We start from the raw sequence: 14,149 nt of genomic DNA, 5'->3' as shown, positions 1-14,149 counted from the left end.
AGCAGCCACAGCAATAAATTTATTGGTTATAATAGGCAAACTGGAACAGTAAAAGATGGGGAGAAAGGCTTTAGATGTCAAATTAAACCATACAGTGAGATGGAACCTTGTCAAAAAGAAAGAGGGGTAAAAATCATGAAGTCCAGCATCAGTGCTCAGTTTAAATCATGTATTGGTGACACATCTCTCACGAGGATGACCAAGAGGGCAAAAAAAAAACAGTCTAGATCTACCATACAGGACAGATTTGTTACTCTAGATGCCTTTGATTACATCTAAGTAATCTAATGACATCTAAGTACATCTAAGTTTAACAGTTCAGTAATGTGTCAAGCATTTAACAACAGAGTTTTCTCTTTTTTGATTACGCCCAGTAAGTGGTACACGAGGGAGTAAACAGTAGGTTTCCAGCAGACAAAGGTGAAAAGTGGGTTAAGGGCCGGGGTCAGGAAGTGATGAGCACCAACAGCCTACTCTCTGGGGTTGGGGTTCTCCGGGGAGCCAGACTGCCATCGGGAGCGAAGATGTGAGCTCTAGATTAGCCGCAGCAGCAGACAGACCCAGGCTTCCATCCTGAATGTTTGGATAGATCTTGGTGGCCTCCAGGAAAGCGCCTTCTATGTTCTCTCCCGATTTCGCGCTTGCTTTGACAAACAACAGGCCATTTTCCTCAGCAACCTGTTTCACTTTTTCGTAGGTGACATTTCTCTTTGCCTCCAGATCTGCTTCCTTGCCTGTGAGAATTAGGATGGTGCTTGGATGGTTGAGGTTCCATGTGTCTGTCAGCCAGTTGCTTACGTGGTCATTGCTCCTTCTTTTGGGGATATCATAGACCATAAGTGCTCCAGCGGCACCCCTGTAACAGCTTTAAATCTCTTCTGTCCTGCTATATCCCAAATTTGTGGTTTGATTATTTGGCCACTAACTTCAAGTATTTTTGTACCAAATTCAACACCAATTGTGAGGGCAATTAGCCATAAATTTGTTTCTCTGTGAATTGATTAAGCAAGCAAGAGTTTCCTTCTCCCATGTCCCTGATAATAATATATTTAAATATGTAAGAGTAGTTTACAGTGTAGTTGTTATGGTGACACTGGAGGGGGGTTGTTGCTGGGTAGGCAGCTTTCAGCGTAGGTGGGGGCCAGCAGAACAGGGGTTGCCGGTATAGTGGGAGAGGGGCAAGGGTGCTCAGGTGAGGACCCTGCAGTTAGCTGGCTGGCCAGGCGAAGATGTGCTGTTGGCAATAGTGGTGGCAGCAGTGACTGCTTCCATGGCTCCCTGGGAATCTTTCTTCAATTTCCCCAACATTTATGTTGCTATGGTTCTATCTCCAGGCCTCTATAGGGAATACAGGGAAGAATGAATCATCAGAGGGCATGACACACTGAAATGCATTCATGTAACAATCGGCCACAACCATTAACAATTCCCACATCACTGACCTTTTGATCCAGACCTCTGTTAACTTCTCCACCTTTGATGGCCTGTGGTTCTTCAGTTGAATCTGTGACTTCATTAATTCTTCTATCATCAATACCCCTCTCAACTGGTCCTGTTTCTGGAATATAGATAAAAAATTCACCATAAAAGTCTATTTGGTCTGACAAAGGCTTATGTTATATTCTCAGTCATCAATGCATCTTTGGTCTGACCTGTGACCTATGAAAACTATCCTACCATCAACGCTCCTCTAGTCTCATCTTGAACCTGGGTTCCTCTCAACTCTTCCATCATCAAAGACCCTCTGCTTTAACCTTAAATCCAAAACCTCGTTAATTTTTCCAGGAAAAGGGCTCTTCTTTTTAGATATCAAACCTACCCCTCTGTTAGCATAGATGTTCCTGTGGGGTGATATACCCCAAGGCCTTTGTTAACTATTTCATCATTAATGCTCCCAATAGTAGAACCCATACATCTGTTAGTTTTCTCTTCTAGCTTCTCTGAACCAACCTCGAACACATACTTGATAAGTAATCCATTATTAATGCCCCCTTGGCCTTAGAACCTCAAATAGGCCTCTTTTAACTCTTCAAGAATCTATGAACTCTGTGAACTCTTCCACCATCAGTGCTCTCTGTACTAAATCTCAAAATTGTACCACTGTTTCCCTGCATGCAATCTATAACACCCTAATCTGGAACTCAATTTTTCCTATTTCCCATTTAATAACTGCTCTAACTTGATGTTACTTGGCTCTGGCCTGAGACCTGGGCCTCAGGGGTGGGGGGAAGCAAATATTGTTTAAAAATGAACGATGATGTAAATAAATAAATAAATAAATAAATATTTTACTATCAATGTTCCTCTTATTCTTTGATTTAAAACCTAAGCTTCTTATAAGTCATTCACTATAATTGCCACTTTGGTCTTATCTTGACTATAGGCCTTCATTAAATGTTACAACATCCACATCTTTCGGATTTGAGCTAAAACCCAAGCCCTTGTTTACTATTACAGCAAGACAACCACTCTGGTCTAACTGTGAACTTAATGCTGTTAGGACTATTCCACTATCTATGCGCCCCAATCGAGACCTCACTCCTAGGCTCACATGAAGCATTTGGCTGCTCTGTCTCATGAGTATCTTAGTCATCTTTTGAATTGCTTTTAATGATCATTCAACACTGGGGGTAACCTTCCTTTCCCTGATTCCCCGTGGTTGGGATTTGGGTTAGTCCCAATTTCTTGGTTAAAACAAACATGTGATGAAGATTTATAAAGTTAAATCTCTGTGAATATCCATGCTTATTGCCTTAGGATAAAATTCTAGAAATACAAATAGAATTGTTGGCTCACAGGAGGGCAACGAGTGTTCATATAAAAAGACGACCTTTTTATACTTTCTAATATAAAGATGCTTGCCAGCCTGGTTTCTAAAGAACTCTTTTCTTCCTGTCTGATACCTTCTAAACAAGAGTAGAAAATGATAGAGTCCCTAGTGAAATGTTTATTTCTATACAGCAGACGTCAACTTCCCAAGCCCTGTGCATTCTAAAGGTCTTTAGGACTGACTCTTAACCAGCAACTGGGGGATAACCTCTGAGTTCTTGAAAAATCTTGCCTGATAAGAATGTCTCTGTATACATGAGACCTTGGCTCACATCAGAAAGTTTATGCTAACAATGTATGCTTTGTATGTCTTGGGCCTTGGGCACACTGTCTTGGTTTGACCTCCAAGGTGAGTAATGCAGGTGAGTCATGCAGATGCTCCACGCAGCTTATGTGACTGACCCAAACAAAATCCCTGCACACCAAGGTGCCAGTGAGCTTACCTTGCTGACAATATTTTATGTATGTTGTCACACATGACTGCTGGGAAAATTAAGTGTTGTCCTTGTAACTCCATTGGGAGAGGACAACTACAAGTTAGTGCCTGGTTTTTCTTGGGCTTGGCCCTAGGAACCTTTATCCTTTACTGACTTTAATATGGGTCCTTTTGTTCTAAGAAGCCACAGTCATGAATATAACTACTTCTCTGAGTTTTGGAGTCCTTCTAGTGAAACATCCAACCTGAGAGCACTTCCGGAGACCCCATAGTTAGCATGAGAAGTGATATTCACTAGAGTGAGCCTGACTCACTGAAACATGGCAATGATATTGCTTGGGAAAAGGAAGGATGATGAGGTAGGAGTTGATGAACTTTGATGGCTACCAAGTCACACATGGTATATAGTAGAAGCTGTGTTGTGGTCAGTTATGATGGGTAAAAATTACTAATAGAATTTAGAAATGAGACATAACTCTTGAGGTGTGGGCTCATTGGCTGTATTAGGATTCTCCAGAGAAATAGACCAATTATATAGAGATAGATAGATAGAAATAGAGATAGTTATAGACAGATCTAGATATATAAATTTGACTCTGTTCTATATTGTCCCATATATTTAAATAAACTATTTATGTCTATATAGATAGGTATAAGATTTATCATAAGGAATTGGCTCATGCAATTGTAGATGCTGAGAGGTACCACAATATGTTGTCTATAAGATTCAGGAAGCCTAATGAGAGATATGAGGGTGTATGGAGAGCCCCAGGCCAGTCCAAGTTGTTCTTCCCCCAGTAACTAATCTGGAGTTGGGGTGTCCAAGGAACTGCTGACAGTGGGGAGTAGAGGGTGCAGAGTTACATGGGACAGGTTGCTCAGAGAGAGCAGAGAGAGGAGTTCCTTATTAGACCAAGCATAGACCTTTCTCTTACAATGGCTCAAGCAAGTAAAAATCTAGGCAATGGCAGCTGCACCACCTGCTTGTTGCAATGTTGAAAATACGTCTGGGGCTCTTGGGAGAGTTATACAAATGGATGAGGCCTTGTTTGAGATGAATCAGTCTGATTCTGAAGAAGAGGCTAGTTAGATACGTCACAAAACCGTTCAAAGGACAGCTTGGAATCTGAAGATGACAGCACCTCTTCTGAAATCACAATCAATAACATGTAAGCTTCCTCATTCAGAAGGTGGAGAAGACAAAACAATAGAAGAAGTAAAATAAATGATCTAAGAAACAGAAGATATATGCCTGCTATTTTTTGCAAAAAAGAATGTGGGTCTCTGGTTATTTCATATTTCATGTATCTGCAATGCTTTTATGCAATATTGTTTCTTGAGGAAACAAAAGCTGGCTTTTAAAGAGTTCAAATAGGTAGCATTTGGGGATCTTTTAAAAGTACACTGTTTTTTTGATCACATACTAAGAGATTTAATGTTTTGAAAGCTTGATTTTGTATGAAGTGAATTTGTTGGCATTTTCTTCAGCACAGCATGGGCTTCAGAAATAGCGAATTTATTTTTTAAAGTAGAAATGCAAATCACCTGCTCTTTTTGTTTAAAATTATCCTACTGGATAAAACAACCTAAGTTTTATGTTTTTGTCTTTAGGTTGTTATAAAGTCAAATTTACTTGTCACCATCAAAATGGATCCAATGAGGGAGAAATTTTTAAAGACAAAAAAATGTTTACAATGAAACTATTTACTCCTATTTACTTACCTAGGACATACCTACTTTCATTTAAAAAAATATTCCTTTCCAGTTTGAGATCAGTGGCTTAATCACTGTTGGCAACTGTACACAAGCTCCACTCTTTTCTGTTCAAATTGACCAATCCAGCCTTAGCCTGGGAACCCCAAAGTACTCTATCCAAGGGCCCTAATAAGGACATAAGCCACAGGTCCTGCCTCTGTCTGCACACTGCCTTGACCTCCCCTTGTGACTGATCAGGTGTGTTTCCTTCAGGACCTGTGAATAATAAACCTCTTTATTTCAATTTCTCTTGTGGTCTTTTGTTGAACCTGGGTTCACCATCTGACTACTGGGTCTCTACTTAACAAGTGTTAATTTGATAAACACACAACAAGGAGTTACCTTATTTTGTTGAGCAATAGCATCAGCTTCCCCTAATGGATCCTATAAATGCTAAGAAGATTAAAGTAATTTACAAGAGCACAGGGAACTACAAAGGGAGAGTCAAGAGACATTTTCAAGCAGGATGGAAATCCTTAAAAAATGGGATTAATATGCTATACACCTAAAATTTATATAATATTATAAACCGATGCTACCTCAATAAAAATGTATTTAAAAACAAAAACAGCTTTGCTAGACATTCTGCCTCAAGGTTGATAACATAGAAATCCTCCCTGAATTTTTGACCTGCATTGCAGATTCCAAACTTACTAACACTCTCACTTGCATAAGCCAATTTCTTCAAAAAAAAAAAAAAGTCTGTATATATGAAAGAAAGAAGCAAGATATGTAAAAAAAAAAAAAGACACTGATGGGTCCAAACCTAAATTGTTGACATAACTCTTTCGGAGGTTGGGTTGACAAACAAACCCTTCTGTTGATAACCAACACTGAAGTGCCCTGAACAAATCCATTCCATTTTTTCTAGTTTAGAGGAATGTTAAAAGTCAGAAGGCAAAGATAACAGTGGAAAAACTGACCTTGAGTTGCTGGGGTGATGGTTTGGCAAATTAGTCAGGATGTAGATTGATGAAGGAGCCACAGGGTTACTTGGTCCAATCTGTGGCCTTGGGACCCAAGGCCATAAGCGTGCGTGTGTGTGATGTGGCCAGGACATACAAGAAATATTCTGGGACGCCTCACCAATGCAGCCCAATGCACAGTTATTCCAAAACCTGTTGGTGAAATCCTAACAGGAGCTCTAGTTAGAGTGGGAGAATATAAAGCTGCAATATTTAGGGAGATTAAGGGTGAAAGTTTGGATGAAAATTAAGAGGCGTGAATGAACTTTATGTGAAGTGTCTCCCTTACTTGAATGTGTTGTTGGGATGATATCTGACTGGGAACAACTGCTCTTTTTTTTAACTTTTTTTTAAAAGATTTATTTATTTATTTATACAAGCACTGGGTACAGTCAGAAGTGCGGGAGGGTGAGAGGATTCACCAGAGCCAGAGCGGGGAGCAGAACAGGCAGACTAACGAAACACACTGCTGAGGGGAGCAGTGAGCGCGGCAGGAGAGGTCTGCGCACCATGTGGGACCCTTGCCGGCCGGCTGGGGATCAAACCAGCACTGCAGAGGCTGTGGGCAGCTTTGCAGCCCAGCGCTCAACTGCTGCGCCACCTGGGAGGCCCGGAACCACTGCTCTCACTGACCATTGTAAAACAGGAGGCAATTCTTTGGCTAGAATTGAACATGCTATGTGGAAACTTACAGACTCATCAGAGCCCACACAAGTTGTTGATTTGAAGCAGCACAGAAGACCTCGTGTATAAAAAAAGATAGACCGGGACTTATGTTACTGAGTGCCATCCAGTGGCAACCACTGGGAAATTGGACCAGAACATTTGTAGACATGGCAAGTGCAGTCGACATTAGTTGAAAGACAATTACTAGCTTGTTGTTAGGCATCAGTTGGAACTGTCCTTATGACTGAAGGACATAAAATAATCCTGAAACACGAAATACCATCATGTCTTGGGTGACAGCAGAGAAACTAAGAAAGGAAGGCTGTGCCCAGAAGAATGACATAATAAAATGGAGATGTTTTATTTAGGAACAACCTACAGGAGGAATGCAAGAAATCATATTCACAAGCAGACAGACTCTGTTTCTTAGGAACCACTTTGGAATCAACCGAGGAGCTTCCAGCTCCTATGGTCACATGGGCGGTGTCTTTCGAAAAGCTCTCTATTAACAATGAAAAACTGCTTCATTTACAGATGGCAGCTCCAAGGTGAACAGATAATATCCTGTTGGGAAAGGACACCACAATACAACTGCCTGATGTAAAATTTCTGATTGAGAGTCAAGGTTATTGAAATATAAAATCTTCTAAAAGCAAAAGCAGAGTCTACAAGTTTGCCAGTGACCTTAATTAATTAAGACTGAACAATGTCTTGCCTTTAAACACTAACCCTAGTGTGGAAATGGGGAGGGAAGACGGTGGGGGAAACTTCGGGCCAAGAAAGTCAGTTATAACATATGATTTTGAACTATACAATGTGCTAATGACCCTATCAGTATTGTGGAGGCTGCAGAAAGAGATGTGGTGGGATTGTACAGCTGATGCATACTTTTGTGTACAATGTGTTACAGATGTGATACTCAATCCTGAACTACACTATTGGGGATTGTTTAAAGAAAAACCAACTTTCATTGAATCAATACATTAACCTTTTTTAAAAAAACACTGAAGAAAGTGAGAAGAAATCAATTCGATGTGCGGAATGGCATGCTGTTTCACTTACAGTGATGGAAGAATTGAACAAGAACAAGAGCTCTTATGTTTGCGTTTTACCAAATACTAATGGATAGTGGCCAGTAGCCTGGCCATATGGTCACACAGATGGACAAGAGGAAACTGGACTAGTAAAGGGATCCTCATATGGGGCACAGCCCTATGGAAATCACTAAGGAAACTTAAATGGTGTAATAAAGTTAAACAAGTTGATACCCATGGGAAGAATTCCTTCCCAGGATCCAAGGAACTGGCAAGTAGATGTCCTGGTGCACTTGCTTAAGGCAGCCACCCAGGTCCAGGAAATGAATGACCACGGGGAAGATGAAGCAAAGCAGAGATGAACGGGTCACTGACGTGCTCCTCCAGCACCCACTGAGACGAGAGATATTAACAAGAACTGTCCTATCTGACCACAAGAGAGACAGAGACTTCGGGTGATGATGAGGCAGCTTCCCTGGGGGCACACAGCTATTTCAGACCATGTCAGACCACCGCTGGTAGTTCCAGGTGGCTACCCATGGGTCTCTTTACATTTTTCTGTTTGAACCATCCTCATGTTTTCTCTATTGTTGTTATATTTCTGCTTTGGTCCTTCCATTGGTTTTCTAATTTTTTTCTATGTATTTTATTGACTTAATACTGGGCTACATTGTTGTTTCCATGATAGAAGTATAGGGTCCCTCCTTCAGGCATTGTGCCACTGTGCTACCACAACCAATGATCCCACAGTCCCCCACCATAAACCCTTGCTCTGCCTCCCTTCTTTGTTCTCCTCCTTCCCCTTATCCCTCTCCCTCCTCTGGTTGCCCCTGTTCCACAGTTAGGTTTCAAGGCAAAGATTTTTTAGTTTGGTTTGATCTGACCACAAGTGTATACATAGGTGTTGATTTGATACATGTATGCGTTGCACTATGGCTAACACTGCAGTTAGCTGCCACCTCTGTCATATCACACAATTATAATTTCTTTTATAAATGGGTCTTTTTAAAAGATTGATTTATTTATGCATACAAGAACTGGGGTACAGGCCAGAGGTGCAGGAGGTGATAGGATTCACCAGAGACAGAGTGGGGAGCAGAACAGGCAGACTGACCGAAATACACTGTTGGGGGAAGCAGTGGGCAAGATAGGAGAGGTCTGCTGCTCCATGTGGGTTGCTCCCTGGCCAGCCAGGGATCAACACTGAGGATAGCTCCACAGTGCTGTGCTTAACCCCTTTCACCACCAGGGAGGCCTTATAAATGGGTCTTGATAGGAACAGACAAACTGTACTGGGTTATGTGTAGTTGGTGTTAGATGCAAACACTGAGAATACTACAAAAGGACTGGAATATATGCTACTGTAGCAATTGGGATCACTGAGTGACTTTTTCAGGCCAAAACACGTTTTATAGCTCATAGTATCCAAAAAGACAACACATCAAATGAATATATTGTGTTACAGATCATCCTCAGAGAACTGGCTTGATAGAGAATTGAAACGGGCAGTTGTCTACAACAGGGGCGATAAAGGCATGAAGAGCTGGCTGACAATCCTTCACCAATGTATGTTCACACTTAACATGATGGGGCAAAGCAGAGTATCCACAGCTAGCTCTCTATATTTTTCTGAGAGGTCTGAAGCAGAGGGCCGGGGGGAAGATGCTGGTACTGGGCCTCCCCGGTGGCACTAGAATTTGAGTGAACTCACACACGACTGCAACAGACTCCCGGAGTCAAAATCGCCAAGTTGCCTGAAGGAAGTCAGCCTGCCCACTGGGGTACCCTCAGGCTGTAGACCTGTGAATGGGCCTGACCAGAGATGAGGGGCCCTGATCTCCAGACTGAGCCTGGGGAGACCCTGGCCCCATAATTGGGTATGGTGGGAGGAGGTGCCTGGCAGAAGTCAGTGATTCAAGGGTACTCTGAGAAAAGAGGAAATCCTCATCCAAGGGCATCACTGTGGACCCTAAATAAGCTAATAAGGCAGAGCCATCAGGCAGGGTTGGGCTTCTAGGCAGTGGGGGACATGTTTACAAACAGCTAGCCTGTCTGATGTTGTTGCTGAAGGATCTGCTGCTGCAGATGGCATCCATCACCCTCCCTGCAGGGTTACTGAGACACGGCCTGAGGCTGAGGCGGCTAAAGCATTATGTAAAGTGGCCAAACACCAGGAAGTTTAGATTCCGGCCCTCCCAGGACTCCTAAGCAGAGGGCCAGACTGCTGAACAGGGGCTCCCGACCTGGAGAGGCAAGCTGGGCCTTGCCCTCCCAGGCTACTCAGCAGCCTCAGCTCCAGGGAAAGACAAGTCAGGGGAGGACCTGAGAAGGGGACTGGTGCCCTCTAGAGGAACAGGCGACGCTATACCAGCGAGGGCGTGGTGAGCACAATTCCCTCAGGGCAAACACCTGCAAAGCAAGAGCAGAAGAGAGGTCAGGGGAGAGGCAGAAGGAGGATCTCCTCTCCCTTAGAGGAGACATCCTCTCTCACCCTGAGGCCCAGTCTCTCCTTCAGCACCGAACCCCAGAACCAACCAGAAGCGAGCTACAGGGGCTGCCTGGCTGACAGAATGCATCTGCAGAGGAGTGAGCTCCACCTCAAGGGGCTGGAGCCAACAATGGGCTGTCCAGGAAGATGGAAGACCGCCTCCCTAATGAGGACACTGCACAATCAGTGGGGAGATGGGAAGGACCCCTGAGGAGCCTTTGGACCCCGGGTCACACAACCTGCTGATGTGGATTTTTCTGGCTCAGAGGCCGCCCATCCTACGTGAGCAGACTGTTGATGGAAAATGCTAACTGAGGCCAAAGTCTCCTCCATCAGCTGGGGGACACAGGAGTGGGCTTATCAGCGACAGATGGTGCAGTGTGACGACTTGGCAAGTCAGCGGAGCCGGCCAAATTAAGTCCTGAGTGCACACACTTGCTTCTCGGGGGGCTCTGGAAAAGGGCCAGTCGTCTTTGCTGGCGTGCTGGCTGATGGCAAAAAGACTTCGAGAGCCATAGCTGCCCTGGATTGAAAGGAGCCCATGAGAGACAAACTCAGAGGCCAGCGTTCAGCCACATGGCCTGAATCACAATTACCTCAGCAGCCAGGCTGCCCTCCCCCCAAGCCAAACAAACCACCTACAGCCAGGCCTCTGCTTAAGCATGAACCCTGAGAAGACAAGAGAGGGCATGCATTAGCCGGAGTCTCCAGAGAAACAGAACCCACAGGGCAGAAAGCGAGAGAGTGACAATAAGGGAGTGGCTCACGTGGTTCCGGGGCCTGGGAGGCCCATCTAGAGCCCGCAGCTGGGGCCTGGGTTGAGTTCTAGTCGTCCAGATAGCGGCTGTTCCTTGCTACGGGCCTGGAGAGCCAATGTCTCCATTTGAGGCCAAAGGTAGGAAAAGCCAAAGTCCCAGCCCAAGCGCTCAGGCAGGAGGAAAACCCCCTGCTCACGGCAGCCTCAGCCTCTGGCTCCTATTCGGGCCTTCACGGGCTGATGAGGCCCCTCACTGGGGAGACTCAGTCTCCACTCAAGCATTGTTCTCATCCAGAAACGCGCACAGACACACCCGAATAACTAGAACAAATACCTGGGCCCGCCACGTGCCAGTCAGGCCACCACGTAAACTTAACCAAGGATGACGCCGAACCCCGAGCACCTAGGGTGGCTCGTTCTCTGCTCACTCGGGACGGTCACAAGGCTCACTAGGTCACAGGCTTCCACTCACAGGCAGCCTCCCACTCAGAACCTTCCTCTGAGCACCGCCAGAGGCCAGGCCAGCCCAACAGGGCCCCGCGACCACGGACGTTGTTCCTTCTGGAAGACAACGGTCCGTGGATCGCATTAACTGTTCCAGAAAAGAAAGTATAGACACACCGGCTGGCTGCCGGGGACATGGGGCTCAAATCTCTTAACGCAGCACACACTCGGCTTTGAAGTGCCTGACAAGGGAGGCGAGCAGCTCAGAGGAGGATGCGTTACAGTGGTCGTTACCCGCTGAGCTGTTAAAACGGACCCTCTTTTGCTCGAAAATGCTTCTGTCTTGCTTGTTCCATGGAGAACATCCTGCTCCCATTACTGGAAAGGATTATGTCAGTCACCAGCGACCCCGTGGAACATCCTAAGGTGTCACACTATTGGGGGGCGTCACCCAGTGGGAACCAGTGAAACTGCCCTTGCTGGCTTGGGTGATAAACACCCCAGGGGACCAGGCACTGGGAGGCACCCAGCTCCCCAGTCACCCACTCACCAGTGACTTAGCACAAGAAAGGGCCCCAAATCTCACCTGCCCCGTGCGGCCTAGGTGGCACCAGTAGTACTGAGGGGCTGACTGTGGGTTATGGGCAGAGTGACGGGCTGTGCCTATGTCACAGCGCCCCTAGCAGCTCTCAGACCCCATGGCGGTGAAAAGAACACCAGTGAAGCCAGTGGAATTGCAGGCTTGGCTGAGAAGTTCTGTTGGGTAAAATATCATGGGCTTGTTGGACAGGATCTGCCTTCACTCAGAAGGGGCCAAAGACGTGTTCCCCGGGTTGCTGCAGACACCTCACCAGTCCAGTGAGGGCACTCGGACTCTGCAGAGAGGACCGAGAGGCCGCCCTGCACGCCTACCACAACCTCCACTGCGGCCTGATGTCGGTCATGCCCTCCAAACCACAGCTGCCCGACACTCTGTCCCACGGACACACAGCCCCAGTGGATGCCTCAGTCAGAGGGACGGACAATGGTCCCATGAGGTGTAAGGGCCCTCCTAGTCCAGTAGACTTGGGGGCCCCTTGGAACTGAGGTGGGAGAACCATTCCCAGCCTGGTAAAAGCACAGTTCCTGGTGCTCCAACCTCCCACAGGGCAAGGAGGCCCAGCACCGGGCAGCAAAGTTTGCATTCCCAGAACCAAGGCCTCCCTCACACTAATACACACTAGGCCCGACCTATTGAGTCACCCATCCTGTCCTACTCGGTGAGGACCCGAGCCAGGAGGACACCAGATGAAGTCGGGGCAGCCGCTCAAATCTCCCACCAGTGGCCGCGGGCAGCGCTTCCACTTAGGAATGGCTGCTGGGGCCGGTGACCTTTGGCCAAGGTGCACCGCTACCATGGGCTGCACGTGAGGCCACAGATGGTCTCGGCCAGATGCATTGCCACTGGAGAAGCAATGCCTGCAGGTGCCGGCACTCCCTGAGACCGAGGCCTTTCCGGGACACAGCTGTCACACTCCAGACCAGGATTCCTGCTAGGCTCCGTGGGGTGCGCAAACCTGCCCGGAAATCAGACAGAGGCCTCCTTATTCCTGGGAAATAGTATCTCCAGGGTCGAGCTCCACGAAGCCCCGCGGGAGTGTCACAACCTCCATGCGCTAACAGCACAGGCCCTGCCGCTGCGGCTGACCTGCCCAGACCCCAAAATATCTCTGCCACTTGCTCATTGGGGCAGGAGGGAGGATGGTCAGCTCCCTAAGAACAAGAAAAGAAAAGGTCTGCCTTCAGCCGTGGAGCCACACGGGGTAGAAGGGAGTGGCAGCCTGTCACCCCGATTCAAACACTCCGGTTTCCCACGGTGGCAGAGCAAGTGCCCAGGGGGCTGAGCTGCGTGTGCCACAGTTTGCCTTGATCAGTGTCTCCCCGAGGCTTGTAGTTGACTGACTCCTGGCCAGTGGTGACTAATGGGCTCAGTACTTGGTTAGGAATTTGGCAGGTTCTGGGCTGGAAAACACAGTCTGAGACCTTTGGGAGACAGACGTGGGGCGGGGGGAATGTCAGCACTTTGGCTCCCGCTCTGCCGTCCCCCAACCCCTCCCGCATCTGGGTGCATGGACCTCAGCTCGCAGCCAAAGCACTAGGCCACAGGCTGGATGCCATGCCAAACCTACCAGAGGAGGCCGCGATCTGGCCAGAGGGGCACCCCCAGGCCTTTGGCGCGCCCACCCTGTGCCTCCTGTTGGTGAGCGTAGGAGCCATCAGAGCTTTGGCATCGAGGGCTCCCAAGAACAGATGGTTGGCAGGGACTTGACACGGCAGAGAGGCATGGAAACAAACCCGTAGGGATTGTAGCAGATGCCAGAAACCTAGACAGTGGGCACCCCAGCTGGGACAAAGATTTCCAGGGTGGAGGGCCACGCCGGAGCCGACACATTGATTTCATGGTCTCTCCCTGCAGCGGCAGAGATTTCAACATGGCATCACGGTGGTGAGGACGGTCGGGAGCCTCCTATCTCCTGCAAGGTACCAGCCTCCGGTTCTGTCACTGCAGAGTTAACGCTGAGCCTTCACAGCCATGGGGAGCGCCCCGAGTTATACAATCACATGAAGGTTCCACTTGGCTGCAGGGCCAGCAACAATGCTCGGCACAAAACAGCACAGCTTGGGGCTCCCACCCGCCTCGTGGCCCTGAGCAGGCGGGAACACAGAGAGACATAATGGGCGAACCTGAGAGAACCTGGAGGACAATTGTCCCCCAAGTTCAAAACCACCGCCCAC

General features: G+C 47.0%; 1 pseudogene across 1 annotated transcript; it reads right to left on the bottom strand.

Annotated features, from left to right (window-relative positions):
• Positions 1–432: 432 nt before the first annotated feature.
• LOC311187508 (ras-related protein Rab-14-like) lies at positions 433–12,771 on the bottom strand (annotated as a pseudogene). Its single transcript has 4 exons — positions 12,631–12,771; positions 12,226–12,346; positions 1,443–1,558; positions 433–1,093 (listed from the first exon to the last, which is right to left on the bottom strand). The product of its transcript is annotated as a ras-related protein Rab-14-like (transcript).
• Positions 12,772–14,149: the final 1,378 nt, after the last annotated feature.

This window comes from Talpa europaea, assembly GCF_964194135.1.
Source record: "Talpa europaea genome assembly, chromosome: X".
NCBI classification, from domain to species: domain Eukaryota; kingdom Metazoa; phylum Chordata; class Mammalia; order Eulipotyphla; family Talpidae; genus Talpa; species Talpa europaea.
This window is presented reverse-complemented; position numbering and strand designations above follow the sequence as displayed.